The sequence below is a fragment of the Pipra filicauda genome, unplaced genomic scaffold, assembly GCF_003945595.2.
Source record: "Pipra filicauda isolate LSUMZ 115617 unplaced genomic scaffold, ASM394559v2 scaffold157_size4220110_pilon, whole genome shotgun sequence".
In the NCBI taxonomy this organism is placed as follows: domain Eukaryota; kingdom Metazoa; phylum Chordata; class Aves; order Passeriformes; family Pipridae; genus Pipra; species Pipra filicauda.
In genome coordinates, this window is record NW_024104073.1 from 3,117,085 (window position 1) to 3,132,039 (window position 14,955).

The 14,955-nt window shown below is 37.1% G+C and overlaps 1 long non-coding RNA gene across 1 annotated transcript in view; it reads left to right on the forward strand.

The window, feature by feature from the left end:
* The window catches only part of LOC120322818, a 47,446-nt gene extending 33,004 nt beyond the window's left edge, over positions 1-14,442 (forward strand). Inside the window, exons 2-3 of the long non-coding RNA XR_005562744.1 lie at positions 5,788-5,838; positions 14,169-14,442. This is a non-coding gene — a long non-coding RNA (uncharacterized LOC120322818). The remainder of the gene's footprint in view (positions 1-5,787; positions 5,839-14,168) is intronic.
* Positions 14,443-14,955: the final 513 nt, after the last annotated feature.

Genomic DNA, 14,955 nt, shown 5'->3' on the forward strand with positions numbered 1-14,955 from the left:
CCACTATTAAAATTTCTATTAGTTTTTTATTATCTGTAATTCCCCTGTAGCACCATGGAGTTGTCTAATAACAAATTTACTCTTCTCTATTATAGGTTGTATGGGATAAAGTTGAGAACAGTAATGTAATGTAAAACTCTCTGTTCGGTTTGTTGCAACTTTCTCAAAAGTTTTTTTTTATTTGTTGCTGTTGTTAGATTTGCTTAAATTTTTACACTGCTCTGTACCATATTCAATAGATGCACTTTTGTTAATCATCCCTAACTTTAATGTCATGGATAACAGACCACTGTGAAAGCTGTAGCTCTTTGTTCTCATTTGGGTTCAAAGCATGTAGTTTTCCAGCACAGGACATAAATTCTTCCTCTTCAAGTCCACTCTCTTTCACGACTTTCAGGTAAAACATGGCTTCTTTCAAGCTCCAAATAGACCATTAATTCTCTAGTTTAGTCTCCTAAGCCAGAGAATTTCTGTTAGTTTTTTTGTGCAGTTTCTATTTCAAAGGGAAATGAGGCAGATGATCTGTGTCAGGGGAAATTCATTGTAGGTGGCAGTATGTTTGTAGCGTTCTGTGGAAGTCTACAGAGATCCCATGTTCTAAAGCTGTGAGTTTTGCTATCTGAGTAGTTAGGCATTTCTCATTTTTGCTCAGACTGGTGTAAAAATGCATTTGCACAGAATAATTTTTACAGTTATGAACTAGCACCAAAAATCTCTCGTGCTTTCTTTCAGGTTAGTGCAGAAACAGCAGTCATTTTTAGTTTATGAAGGCTGAATTATTGTAGCAATCCCTTCCCGTTTCTTTATAATACTAATAAATATGTGGGAGTCTACTATGGAAGGAGTATCATGCTGGCTGTGGTGAGGTTAAATTTGGTTAGTGGGAAGAGAAGGTCTACAGCATTGATACATAATTAGAATAGAAAAATACTCAAGGAAGAGACATTGTAGGCACAAGAGTTATATACTGAGCAGAGGCTTTTGATGAATTTTTAAAGTCTTGTAAAAGAAAAGAAAACTCATTGTTATGCTGAAAAATAAAATGCAGGTTTATGATGTTGGCGTAATAATCTTCCTGGGAGTAAAAGAATTTATGATTCTAGTAAACTGGGAAGTTGAGGCAAAAAAAATTACTTCCAAACCTTACAGGTTTTGGTGTCATTAAAAATACAATATTTGTAAAGCAGATATAAAATACTTGGTATGTGAGTGGATCAAAAAGGGGCTAACAAAGCAATTATAGCTGGACTGGAGGATTTGAAAGGAGGAAGAGAGAGTTCTTTATAAAGCCTGAAAATAAAAAAAAAAAAAGGAAGTCAAGTGTAAGGGAAATCAGATATTATTTTTTTCCTGGTCTCTTGCCAAACACTCTATTGAAGAGGTGAACCTTTATTCCAGTAAAGAAAGTTTTCTTGCCAAAAATGTGGAGGTGGCTACTTTGTTCCCAGCCAAGCTGAGAATGAATTATGAAAATAAAACCTAAATCTACTGGGACACTCACTCTGTTGCAACATGTTGAAAGTGACTTAATTCAGGAAGATCTGGATTCTAGCTCAGGCTCAGAGGGAACTTGAGGACTTTATGGTTTCCTTTTTTTCTATCGAGTTTTACAGCCCACATTTGTAGTAAAATAATGTTGTTTGAAGTTTGTATGTTTCATGGGAGTGGTGCCTTGAAGAAGTTATTTCAGTTAAATGGCACCAGATGGAGTGTTTAGTTTGTGACAGGATTCCACTGTTTAGTTTGAAATTATGTTCTTTATTTGATGGCTTTATGGCATCAACAGCTATTCTAATGGCATATATTCTTGTTCTGCCCCATGGAAAAATTGGATAAAATGCATCTTGAATCGATTTTGGAGAAAAGAAAAGCTATGCTTAGATGTTAACATAGAGGATTTTCTTTACAATGAGGTTTCATTACTTCATATCAGAGTATGAATTAACTTTTTAATTCAATACTATGTCTCAGTTCTCTTTGGACTATATGAAAATCCCCAAAGACATCTATTTAGGACAGAAAAAATCCTCAAAAGCAACAAGAATAATTAATATTTAGTGTGAGAGCAAAAGATATTTCCATGCTAATAGTGGCAGTCATTTATTTTTAATTTTTACTTTTTTTATTTGTCATCTTCCTTTATGATGTTGTCATCTATATTTTAGAACCTCTACTTTACAGCAAAAATAAAAGCTCAAAGATGACAGGAAGGAGTTCCTTCATGATAACTGGCAGGGCAATGAGGTTGCTACTAATTGCATCCTTGACTTTTAATGACTCTTTATCCAAAAGTAATGGGTGAGAGAGAGAAGGCAGCTATGGAATGGAAATTACCAGGCAAAGAACAGAAATGAAAAATGTGTCACAAATTATTTTAGGAGAGAGAGTTCATTTCTATAAGGGGGCAGCCCTTCAGAAAAAGAAAGCACAGCAGTAAAATGACAATATGATTTTATCTTCCTTGAAAGAGGCTGGGCTCCTCAGTCCACAGACTCTTAGTAGTGGCAAAGACTCTAAAGTGGGAAGATAAACATGTGGGAGATTTTATCTTCCCTAGAAAAAACCTGAGAGAATTCAAGGACTTTTAGTAGTAAGAAAGACTCTGAGAAGGGGACAGAAATCAGGTTTCTTGTTTCATGTACATTAGCCAATACACTTTCTAAATACTTGTACTATGTAGTATTATAGGGGTTGTGCTGTAAAGAAAAGGGGAAAAAAGAAAGAAATGTTTTAAACTTTTAAAGGACCTAAAGTGGTTCATATGAAAACAAATCCAGTCACAGGTCATTGATACATCACCAGTGTATGAGCAGATAGAAAGTCTGACAGAAAAGCTGATGGAAAGGTTTAAGAAATCTCAAGTTCTGGTTCTGCCAGGACAGGGTTAATTTCTGCAGTAGCCAGGAGGGGCATAGCTAGGACCACGAGGTTATTCTATACCATCTCACATCATGGGCAGGGGATGGGGGGAATGGGGAAAGGGGTCCCTTCTGGTTGGGCTTTGTGATGAGTAGTTGGGTATTGTTGAGCTCTGTGTGGTGAACACTTGAGAGTGAATCATTTGCCTCTCTCCTACACCCTGTTATTAATATTGTTGCTGTTGCAGTTCATTACTTATTTAATTGCTGTTTCCAGTAAATTGTTCTTACCTCAACCTGTGATCTTTACCTTTCTGTGCAGCCAATTCTCCTCTTCATCCTGCTGCAGAGGGGAAGAGGAGGGTGAGGGGGGAGTGAGCGAGTGGCACATGGTTTGGAGTGTTTCAGTGGAAACACTGAATTGGGAAATACCATTCCTATACTACAACATCTCATCACTCACTTTGGGATCTAGGAGAGTTAGATTATAGAACAGTTCATCTCGAGTATGGGTACATATAGCAAGAATATTTAGCTTCTCAGACACTTTGGAAATCTTTTGGTGACCCAGTCTGTCTCTGGGTAGTGTGCCTAAATCACTTTTAAAATTGAGAGAAGACATTCCTCAAAGTTTTACTCCGAGTCACATCTTTTAAAACCAAAAGGACTGTCTTGATTTGTAACCAGAAACACTTTGAGAGCAAGAGGAAATTCTGGAATACATATATTGTGCGAAAGCAGAACTCTACAGCATGAAAACCACAGACTCCTGCCAGAGCTCAGCTCAGGTTTCCAGATAATTTGAGGTGTGGCACACAGCAGAAAGTACAATTTATAGGAATTCCTTTATATAAATTTTAAATATATAGCTAAATTGTAGGAACAGTTAACTCATGTCTTCTCTTTTGGGAACAGAGATGTTAAAGAGACACTGTCGTGTTAGGCTTTTTTAACCCAATAAAATGGTTTGAAATATGTCCATTATTATTAACTGCTTATTTGTAACTTTCTCAGACAGAGAAAGTTTTAGCGTTCTATGAAGGACAAGACAAACCTGTAATTTTTGCACTGCTTTTCCCCACAGGTCTGTAAAAACTAAACAAAAAAAAAAAATCAACCAACCAGGAAACAAAAAAAACCCCCTAAAACCCACTAACAAGCGAATCAAAAAATCCTCCAAACAACAACTACAACAACCAAAAAGAACAAACCCTACATAAAAACCCAAGCTGATGAAAAACTCTGAAGTTCCAACAAATAAAACCCTTTGGTTTCAATAATCTCATCTGGGTAGTCATAGTTCTCAGCTTAAAGATATTTGAATTATTTGCTGCTCCACTTTCCAGCAATGTCTTGGCCTTTCATTTTACTTTTTTATTCAAAGAGATGGGTCTTTATAAAGCATAGAGGAACCTTATTCACTGAAATGTTACAACAAAGGATCTCTGGATATAATGAATAAGCAGTTGAAAAAATACCTACTCTTGAACCAGTGCTCATCCTAAGTGTTCATTGTACTTATCACATTTAACAACATGACTTGTGCAACATTCCTTGCCTCTACCATGCCCAGTTGTGGACACCATTTGCCCTCCAGCTCACAAATGCGCAAGCAATTTTCCTTTTCAATCACAGTCACACAGCATTTGTTTGAAAAGCCTAGTGAGACATAAATCTTTAGTAACCCACTCTGCACATTTGGAAGACCATTAGATCAATAATGCTTCTGGTTATGCTAGAGGAAAAAGAGTTTACTTTTCCTGAAAGAGTTATCTGCATGTGAGCATTATACTGACATGCACAGCTTTCTTTTTGAATGTTATTGAGACTGCTGCCACTATTTATTCTGCTTTTTATTTCTTTACTTTTGACAATCCCACTGTATTGCATATCGTAATCTTTTGGCTAGACCTGTATTCATGTGTCCTGTAGTGTTTTCATCTTTCTGTATCCTTGGTATCTTTGTGAAATATTCAAATTTGCATTTGATAAATGATTTTTCACTTTTTGTGCTGTAATGAAGACCTCAGAGAAGTTCTTTACTGCCAAGTCTATTACGCACTTGTATTAGCACTTATGCAATGATAGTTCATACCAAAATGTATATATTTCTATATATATAAACATTTATATCATGTGCATATGAACGAAAACAGTGTAAGTGGAACAAATAACACTGCTTACTCTTTACTATTTCATCTTTAAATAGCTCAGCTGTTTTCCCTTTTTTCTTATAAGTAATCACCTTTCCCATCTGAAACAAATTAACTCCTGGGGAGGATATGTTCTGAGAGCTTTCATATGGTCCTTGTTACCAGGGAAACTACTTCTTTTGTCAGTATGTGTTCTGAAGCTCACAGACAGTGTAGATTGCTTTGTAACATCAGATGACAAGAGACAGCAAGGGCCAACTAGTTTGCATGTGGTTTCTGAGCAAAAAAATAATTAGAGACTCTCACAACACCAGCCGACATTACTTATCCTGGACAGCTCTTCAAAACAGAGGTGTGCAAAATAGTGTGGTTTATCTATGTATTCAGCTTCCTGCAGGTTGAGGAAACAAATATTGTCCTGGCGGCAGGTAGTTGGGGGGGATGCAGTGCCGAGCGTCTGTTGGTGCTGGGGAGTCCTCTGCTGGGGACAGTGTGTCAGGCGAGTGCTGGACACTGCAGGGTCCAGGTTAAGATCCCGGGAATAAGCTGCTAGAGGAGACCACTTCCCTTTGAGGAGGTTCTTCTTTGGTAGGTGCATCTCATCTTGAAAGTGATTTGTAACATTTATTTCGTTTTTGTCACTACACTCTGTGTATTTTTCTCCAGTATTAAGCCTAAGGCTTCCAATTCCTAATGGAATACAGTATCCTAGAGCATATCTGTCTGATGAAAAATGTGAAGTTTTTTCAACACATGGTCTGCTTTTTTATTTTCAGCAAACAAAACCAACAGGTACAGCAAAGAAGTAACAAGGAAGTACAATGATTGTAAGTAGTAATAATTACTGCTGTTCCAAAAGTTTCTCTGGTTTACATTTTTAATCTGTAATGAGCTCAATGCCCACACTGAATTGAGGGAGGTATTGGAATTTAAAATGATTAGCAAATAGGATACAGAACTGAACCAATAATGAGAAATATCAATGCCATTAACAGCTTCAGAAATCTTAGCAAGGCTTCTATTTTCTAAAGTCTGTTAATAACAAGGCTTAATGTATGTCTTACGTCTTTATCAGTTTGCATTTTTGACCACATTAGTTTGTCTAGAATTTTATCCACAGAAGGTGGTTTGTTTTAGAAGCAAAGAAAGAATAGATTAATGGAACTAGAGCATTGGGTTTGTTGGGGATTTTTGTTAGGGAAAAAGAAAGGGAAAAAAAATCATCTGGATAATCCATTTTCATTCTTTGGAAGGCTCAAATAATAAAATCAGGAACACTGGCTGCAGGAGTGGAAATATCATTTTAGCTTTAATCATAATCATTTTGCCATCATTACAATAGTCCTGACAAGTTGGAGTTCAGTCTTTCTTGAACTCCATGTGTGATGTTTCAGTAAGCAGCACCTAACCATGAATATTGGTTATGAAAACAGATCACAAAAAATGTAGCACATTGACAACAGACATCAAACAGTCTGCTTTGGAAAGCATCCATACTATTAATCTGAGCAGATCACCAGGTGATGGCTATTCAACAAGCTAAATACAATCAAGAATGATAAATCATAGACAACAGAGTGAAATAACTGAGATCATAAAAATGGAGGAACAAGTGATTAAAAACACTGCTCTTACTTACGTGGCACCAGATGCATTAAATACTAACAGGAAGGTAAAGTTCCTAACCCAGAAGCGTGCAGTCTAAACAGTTTTTATGCATATGGTAGAAGTTAGTCAAAGAAAGGCAACACAACTGCATAACAAATTTGTGAATACATTTGGTATAATGGGGCATAAAATATTTTCTTATTGCTTATGAGCAATACAAACACTTTTCTGTATCATGTTTATGTTTATCAAGGGTGCATTCAATGGGCCTGATGCAGCTAAAAATATGGATATGTTCTTACATCTCATAACTATATACACAAGAAGTTTTAGATAAACCCTCATTTGCAAGGGCTTTCAGTGGGGCATAAATATATGCTTAATTGTTTCGTGAAAATAGAATTATTTCACTTTCTGCTAAAATAACAGACCCATGATGAATAAAATACCAAACCTCTTCCCCTTGGGACACTGGGCTAAATCCAGAGTAAAAGAGTCTAGAGCATATGAGAAGCTCAGGTGGGCTATTCTTGGATTCTGCAAAACCTGTGTTTTCAGGTTGAATTTGTAGCTAGCAGGTCCTGCAGGAGTTCTGCAAAAGCAGAGCATTTAGACCCTGAGGGAAGAGAGAATGCTCTTCCCTATCTCTTTCAACAGTGGTCTCCCTTGTCAATTAAAAGGATGCCAGCTACTGTCAGCTAGAAGTCTGTCAAGCCCTTAGTGTAAGATGCCTGAAGGGAGGATGCAGATTAAAGCAGTGTAAGAAAAACGGATGTTAGAGCATGAACTAGAGATATTCTGAAATTCAAAGAGGTTGTTCTGCCTTAATGTGCTTAATTACAGAATTCCTTGTTGCTGTCATTAAAATTGAACCCTGCTGTTAGCTCATTCATCTATGCTCCAATTTCCATTAAAAAATTTCAGTTCTCTTAGGGGTGGTAGGACCACCTAGATTTGACAATTCCTGAGATGTTACATCAATAGGGGAAAATATATTCTCTTTACAATTCTAAACTATTCAGTGGTAAGCGTAAAAAGGAAGTCCAGTGCTTAAATTCCAGGACTAGGGATTAGATGATCTAGATTTTATTACATTAGATGGATTTGTGATGAAAAACTAGCTCCCTTGAAAACCTTGAAAGTTTGGCTATTAACTTCAAAAGATCCACTATTTCTCCCTTGCTGTTAAAGTTGGAGTTAGTAATTCAGGTCAGCCTTTTGAAAAGGCCTCAGAACTACAGATCTTAAGAGAACACAGAGCATCCCAAATATGAAGCAAGCAGCACTAGTGAGCTCCTTTATGCAAATTCTGTATTCAGTTTTTCCTACTTGATTTTCCCATGCAGAAAATAAGAGAAAATATTTTTGGTTTTACAGACAAGTTTTACTTATTATATTAGATGATTAATCAAGCATAATAATAAGTAAAAAAAAAAAACCACTAAAAAAGAAAAGGCATTAAAACCGCGTGTGATGAGTCTTCTTGCATTTTGTCTCTTCCTGAGTTAGATCAAAAGTGTATTTTCAGTTTTCTACATAATCTTCCAGTTTTTAAATTTCATTTTGGGTTAGAATGAAAAAGGAAAGCATTTTGGTGAAATATATTCTCTCTAAAATATTCAAAAACTACACTGAAGACATCATTTCAGTAAAATTGAAACTGGTGGTTTCTTTCAGGGAATGAAAAAAAAACCAAAACAACCCAATTTTATTTTATTTTTTCTCGAATCTTGTTACAACAACGAGTTTTCACATTTTTCTGAAAATATTTTAGAACCATAGAGTCATGGAAATGTTTAGGTTGGAAAAGACGTCCAAGATCATCAAGTCCAACCATTAAACCAGCACTACTAAATCCACACTAAACCATGTCCCTAAGTGCCACATCTGCACATCTTTTAAATACCTCCAGGGATGATGACTCCACCGCTTCCCTGGGCATCCTGTTCCAATGCTTGACAACCATTTCCATGAAGAAATGTTTCCTAATGTCAAATCTAGACCTTCCCTGACCTTCCCTGAGCCCCTTTTTCTTCAAACTGAACAACTCCAGCTCCCTCAACTGCTCGTCATAAGGCTTGTGCTCCAGATCTCTCACCAGCTCCGTTGACCTCTGGACATGCTCCAGTGCCATGTCTTTCTTGTAGTGAGAGGCCTAAAACTGAACACAGAATTTGAGGAGTGGCCTCATCTATGCCAAGTACAAGGGATGATCACTGCCCTGATCCTGCTGGCCACACTATTGCTGATCCAGGCCAGGATGCCACTGGCCTTCTTGGCCACCTGGGCACGCTGCTGGCTCGTGTTCAGCCAGCTGTTGACCAGCACACCCAGGTCTTTTTCTAATGGGCAGCTTCCTAGCCACTGATCCCCAGTCTGTGGCAGTACATGGAGTTGTTGTGATTTAAGTGCAGGACCAGGCACTTGGCCTTATTGGATCTCATACAAATGGCCTCAGCCCATGGACCCAACCGGTCCAGATCCGTCTTTAGAGCCTTCCTACCCACCAGCAGATCAACATACTCACCCAACCTAGTGTTATCTGCAAACTGACTGAGTGTGCCCTTGATCCCCTTGTCCGGATCATTCATAAAGATATTAAACAGGACTGGCCCCAGTACTGAGCCCTGGGGAACACCACTTGAGACCAGCCACCAACTGGTTGTTTCCAACCAAGCAGCATAGCCAGATGAAATAGTCCCAGCTACCTCAAGTCATAAGAAAAAGAAGAGAAAATCAAGGAAAATGTAAACCTAATATTCTAAATTTCCAGAAAACAGAGTAAAAATACTCAGGATTTATTTTTTGCTCCACAAATATTTAAGTTAAATATAGAGATGAAAAGGGCAAACTTGCTCCTACAGGAAGCCCAGGAACAATCTGAGCTTCTTTTTCAGGTTTTGAATGAAGTTATGTAAAGATGTCTTCAAATGTGGTTAAGGACAGGGGAGAGGAACACCCATTCCTGTGGAGTCACTCTATGGAAGGAGACCAAAGCTCCTGGAAGGCACTTGGGCAGATTTCTACATGCCAGAAGTTCTGAGTCATGTGTCTGAGACAGCGTGAACTTGAAGAGACTGGAAAAAAATGTTGCTAGAGCCACAGAACCACAAATATTTGTGTCCATTTAATATAAATATCAGTATAAAAGGCCTGGCACAAAAACCCAGCATTATATCACTGGCTAAGAACTGCATTGTCACAATGTGCTATTAACTTTTTCATAGACCCAGCTCAATAATTTTATCTAGAATTTTATTTGACTTTTTAAAGTTTTTATTGTCCCTTATAGAACATTCACTCAAATATTCTGAATAGTCTTTACTCTTAATTCCTGAATAGTTCTTTGGAGTTCTCCAGATACATCCTGCTTAAGTACATAGGCTGCAAAGTGAAACATTTAAAGGAACTCAGGAACCTAAATAACTATTCAGGAATGTAAATAACTGACTTACTCTTAAAGAGATGATTTTCATTGATATATATATAAAAACGTGATCAAGATTTCAAATGTTCTCTGTACTTAATACTGGGAGCAAGAATTAATAGATATACTAAACATTTCTGAATATCAATTAGGAACCTCGGTGGAAGGAAAGTACTTGTCTGCATTTGATTTGTACCTTGTGAGCCAATTACTATTGAAAATCAGCACATCAGATGTTTTTTAGTACTCTCCATATATCAGACTCGTCAGTACCTGTGACTGTGTATTGTAAATTACCTGTTTTGGTTAGCATTCCTACCAGCAAACCCACATCCTAGGGTACTGCTGCAGAGTGAGCACCATAAGGTTAGAAGAAGAGTCAAAGCAGAATAACTTGAAGATTCAGATATTTGTAGAAACATATGAGGGACTGTTTCCGCAGCTTGTTGTCACAAAAAAAAAAAAAACTAACTGGTTTTCAGTTGTAGGAACCAGATTGCTGAAAGAAAATCCAGACTCTTATTCTTCAGTTGAAGTATAACTTAAAATCATTTTGGCATGGACTGTCTGCAGAGATATGACATATTTGGATGGCAGTGCCCCTTGCACAATGGCCAGAGTGTTTTGCTGGGAGAAAAATACACAGAACATAGCAGGAGTCCAACTGAGCGCCGGTTAATGACAGTTTGAGACAGATATTCACAGAATTTATCAGATAACATAAAGAAAATGGATTGAAAATGAGGAATCTCCATACCATCAGAAATCTTGATTTTAACAGAATAATGAGTATCATTGTTAGTCTGTGTATTCACTCCAATACTTTCAGCCAAAGATCTAAGTCAGTGGTTAAAAAAGGGACAAAAAGGAAAGTTGATATGCAAAAAATTCACAAACATCCCCTTCAAAAAACCCCATCAAATGCAAAACCTTAGAGCAACAGTAGCTGACCCCCAGTATATTCAGTTGAAATCAGAACAGTCTGGGCTGTACCCTGTCTGCAGAAGAACAGCTTCCAGATCTGGCCTTCGGCCTGCTTGTCTGAACAAATTATAGCAATTTTCCCCCAATCTGCAGTAGGAGGTATGTTAGTAGAGCATAATAATGGATTTACAAAATTAGTTTAGCTAGGAAAAAAGTATTAGGGTGTTTGGAGTGATATTAGGGCCTTCAGGACTGCTATTTTACATGTAATCTAAAAGTACTTTCAGTAGTAAAATATGCCAGGACAGTATATAAAGTTATTATTCCAGAAATGACCTTGATCTATCTTTGTATCATCTCTGTACACCTCTGCACATCTCAGAAAAATCTGTGAGCTGGTCTGTCTCAGTAGATACAATGCTGAGTTTTTCAACTGATCTCAGCAAGTGTTAAGTTGGTATTGTACATGAACAAAGCAATATATTTGCTTCTTTGGTGTTTTAAAAGATATTGCAAAGGTTAGTCAAAAGAAGTTGGGAGAAGGTGAGTCACCTCATGCACTTCTGAAGACACCACTAACAAAAGAGAAATCATCAAAGAAAAACATAGTTATTTTTAATTGTCCCTTCTCTGTTTAAGTGACAGCTGTAACTTTTTTATTAACAACGCTAAATTTACCTGGAGGACAAAAAAAAAGGAAGAGGAGACCACCAGTTGTAAAACCGAGAATTATTCAAACAGGTCGTTTAGTTATAAAAATGTGTTCTAGAAATCTGTAAATTCATTCACAGTCAGATGCTATTAAAATTGTTCAAACTGCTAAAAATATAGGTGTGAACATTTTCAGCATTGACAAACCAAAAGAAAAATGTTTTCTTCACTTTTGTTTTCCTACCACATCTTTATTGAATCTGTCCCAAGCACAAAGTAGAATAGAAGAGAGCTTAGGAAGGGCTCTTATTTAACATTAAAATCTTTCACTTTATACCTTATTATTTCTTATAAGATGTGGCTTGTTTGTTAGCCCAAAACCACATTCTCCCTGTTATTTCTTTTATATCCTTCCAATAGTTAGAAATAATTTTTTAACATATTTACTGCTAGAAAATTTTTCTTTATTTTAAAAGAATGAACCACCCCCAAACTTTTTGTGGCATTGCATATTTTAAAAGTATTTCTATAAGTACTGTACTCCCATTACCTTAAGCCATCAAGTAGTACATTTGATCAACCCTAAAAGACTATCTTGTTACAGAGATCCTTTTCTCAGTGGATGCTGATATGATCCATTTCTCAGTAAAACACCTATTGTTTTACATAAGCTATTTGAGCACTGAACTTAATATAGTGTAGTAAATATTTCAGCATCTGAAGCTTTTCTATGAAAGACAGGATCCTAAGACATTTAAATCTGTGGGTATTTTCCAGTTAGAGTGAGAGCAAGATATCTACCCCAAGTCTATCCAGTAGTCATTTCTTCTTCATTAAACCATGAGAAGTTGACTGTGCTGGGCCCTGACAATTACATGACTTGCATTTCTTAACATGCAAACCTTACAATGTGGACCAAACCCTTTTTTTTTTCTTTTTTTGTGGCGCAAAAGATTGAAGTTACAAACAGAAAGAGTTTCTCTAAAAATGAACAGGCCTTATAAAACCTGTAGGGACAACCAAAAAGCATTACAGATCTTTTCCCCTGGGCCTTTGAACTTTTCCTGCAGCCAACTCCAACCAGCTTCACCTCTATTCTCACAGGTTCCTCAGACTCTCTGCTCTGACTGCGTCTCTCCTCACACACCTGATTGCATCATGGCAACATTTTGCTGGCCAACCTGCATGGTGCCAGCCCTGGTAATTTCCCAGGCAGGCTCCAGCAGGGCAGAAGTATACCAGTATCTCCCTTGGGGAGAGGCAGGAGGAAGCTCTAAAATCTTCTAATTTTCGGAAGACTGATTTGAAATTAATGGTTTTGGCAATTCAGTCCTTTTAAAAAAATGGCTGAAATTACTGAATGTATTCAGAAGCCCTCAGAAGAGATGACATATATCCACACAGATTTGATTCAGAGGTACAATGCTCCTATAAATCCCTTTTTCTTCCTCAACATCCCTAATAGTACCACAGGCTTAACAACCTTCACGTATGCTGCCAGGGAGGTCTGCTTAATAATGTCCTGTCTGAACAGGAGCTGCATGATGAGCTTATATAGTTTTCTGAATAACATATAGGGAATGTTACTGTAATTGTGGAGTTCATTGTAGAAAGATGTAGGTCTACAAACAATAATGATATTTAAACAACTTTCTCCAAACCTAATTTTCTAAACAGATCGTCTGTCTTCTGGTTGCTCTTATCAAGGAGAGTTGTTTCTGATCTCAACTGTACCAGCATATGTAATGCAGTACTTCCATGGGATTCAATGAATATGTAATAATTAATGAAAACAGAATCAGCCCTCTGTATTTTTATTGAACAGTATTTGAAAAAACATCATTAAATTACTTCTGTCAGGTAACTAAATTAAAGCTCAGGTTGGATCCTCTTTCACTCAAAGGCAAAATACCCTTCAAATTCACTGGGTGAATTTATGATTTCATCCATAATCCATACTTAATCAATTTCACCAAATGCTATTCAACCAGTAAGTCATGTCAGAAAACACCAAGTAATTGATTCTCTAGACAAGGCTTAATGAAAAGAAGAAAACAGGTTAGAGAATTTACAATAATCTTTTCAATATTTGAAACTTAGTAAAGACTGGCACTATTAAATTTTCAATATAGTGAAATGCTGAATGTAATGCACCTGTCACTAAAAGCTCCAGATTTACACCTGCGGATACATTTCACTGTATAAATGTACGGCAGCCTGGTAAAACTGAAGAGTTGTAATTTATTTGCATCAGCCACAGTGAAGTATCTGAGGGAGATTTCAGGCTAAATGAGATATATGTCAGTTGGGTCAACAGTTTTCCCTCAATTTCTTTAGACACAACTTTGGATGGTGGTATAGTGACAGCAGAGAGAGGCTGGGTTTTGTTGTACAGTGATAAGCTCAGGCTATTTGCTCTGTGTGCATGAATAATTGGCCAGCTGAATGAGAACATTTTGAGTTCTGTTGATGGGCTTCCTTACTGGCTTGTAGTCCCTTCTTCATTGCTGCACTGCTCCATGTGAGCTTTCCCATTTTCTCTTCCAGTTGAGTTTTCCTCAATATGAAAATGCATCCTCATATTCTGCATGAAGCCAGACAACCGTGTGGCTGAAGGTGGTGAACACATCCATTCCAAGAGCGTTTCATGCAGTTTTTGAAGCAGATTTCGTAGAGATGAAGATGATGCTGGTTTCCTGGGGACACAACCAGCACGTGGCGGTCCACCCAAGGGTCCCACTGCAGCCCAACGAATACCACTAGGTGTCAGCGCAGTGCCATGGATTGCAAATACATTAAATGACGCAGCGACCGCTGTGTAATTAGCAAAAATAGTTTAAAATGTGTTTCTCTTTCCTTTCTTATGCTTTTAAACCAGTTTAGTATTTTTGTTTTTTTTTTTTTCCCTTTTATTCCCTTTTTAATTTTCAGAATTTGGTAGTCAAACAACCTGGCAACCATGACACTTTATGCTAGCTATGATGTCGAGCAAATGACATGTTAACACAGCTCAGTCTTTTCTTTTACTCAAACTGAATTTTATTCCATAAAACTTTAAGCATCAAGCACGAAGCAGAAGAGTTAATCAGAGATGACAATCCTACTTGAACATATTTCCTGAAAAATATAGGTATATGCTATTCTTTTTTGATTTGGTGCAATAATCTGTTATCTTTTATCATGCATGTTACACTGATTTCATGCATGAGTGGAAAGGATGGATGATTTATTAGGAGAGCCTTATTCATCCTGCCGAGCAGACGTGGGTTTGAAATTGATATGTACTTAAAGAAATACAGTATCTCAGGTCACAGTTATGAAAATACATTTCTGG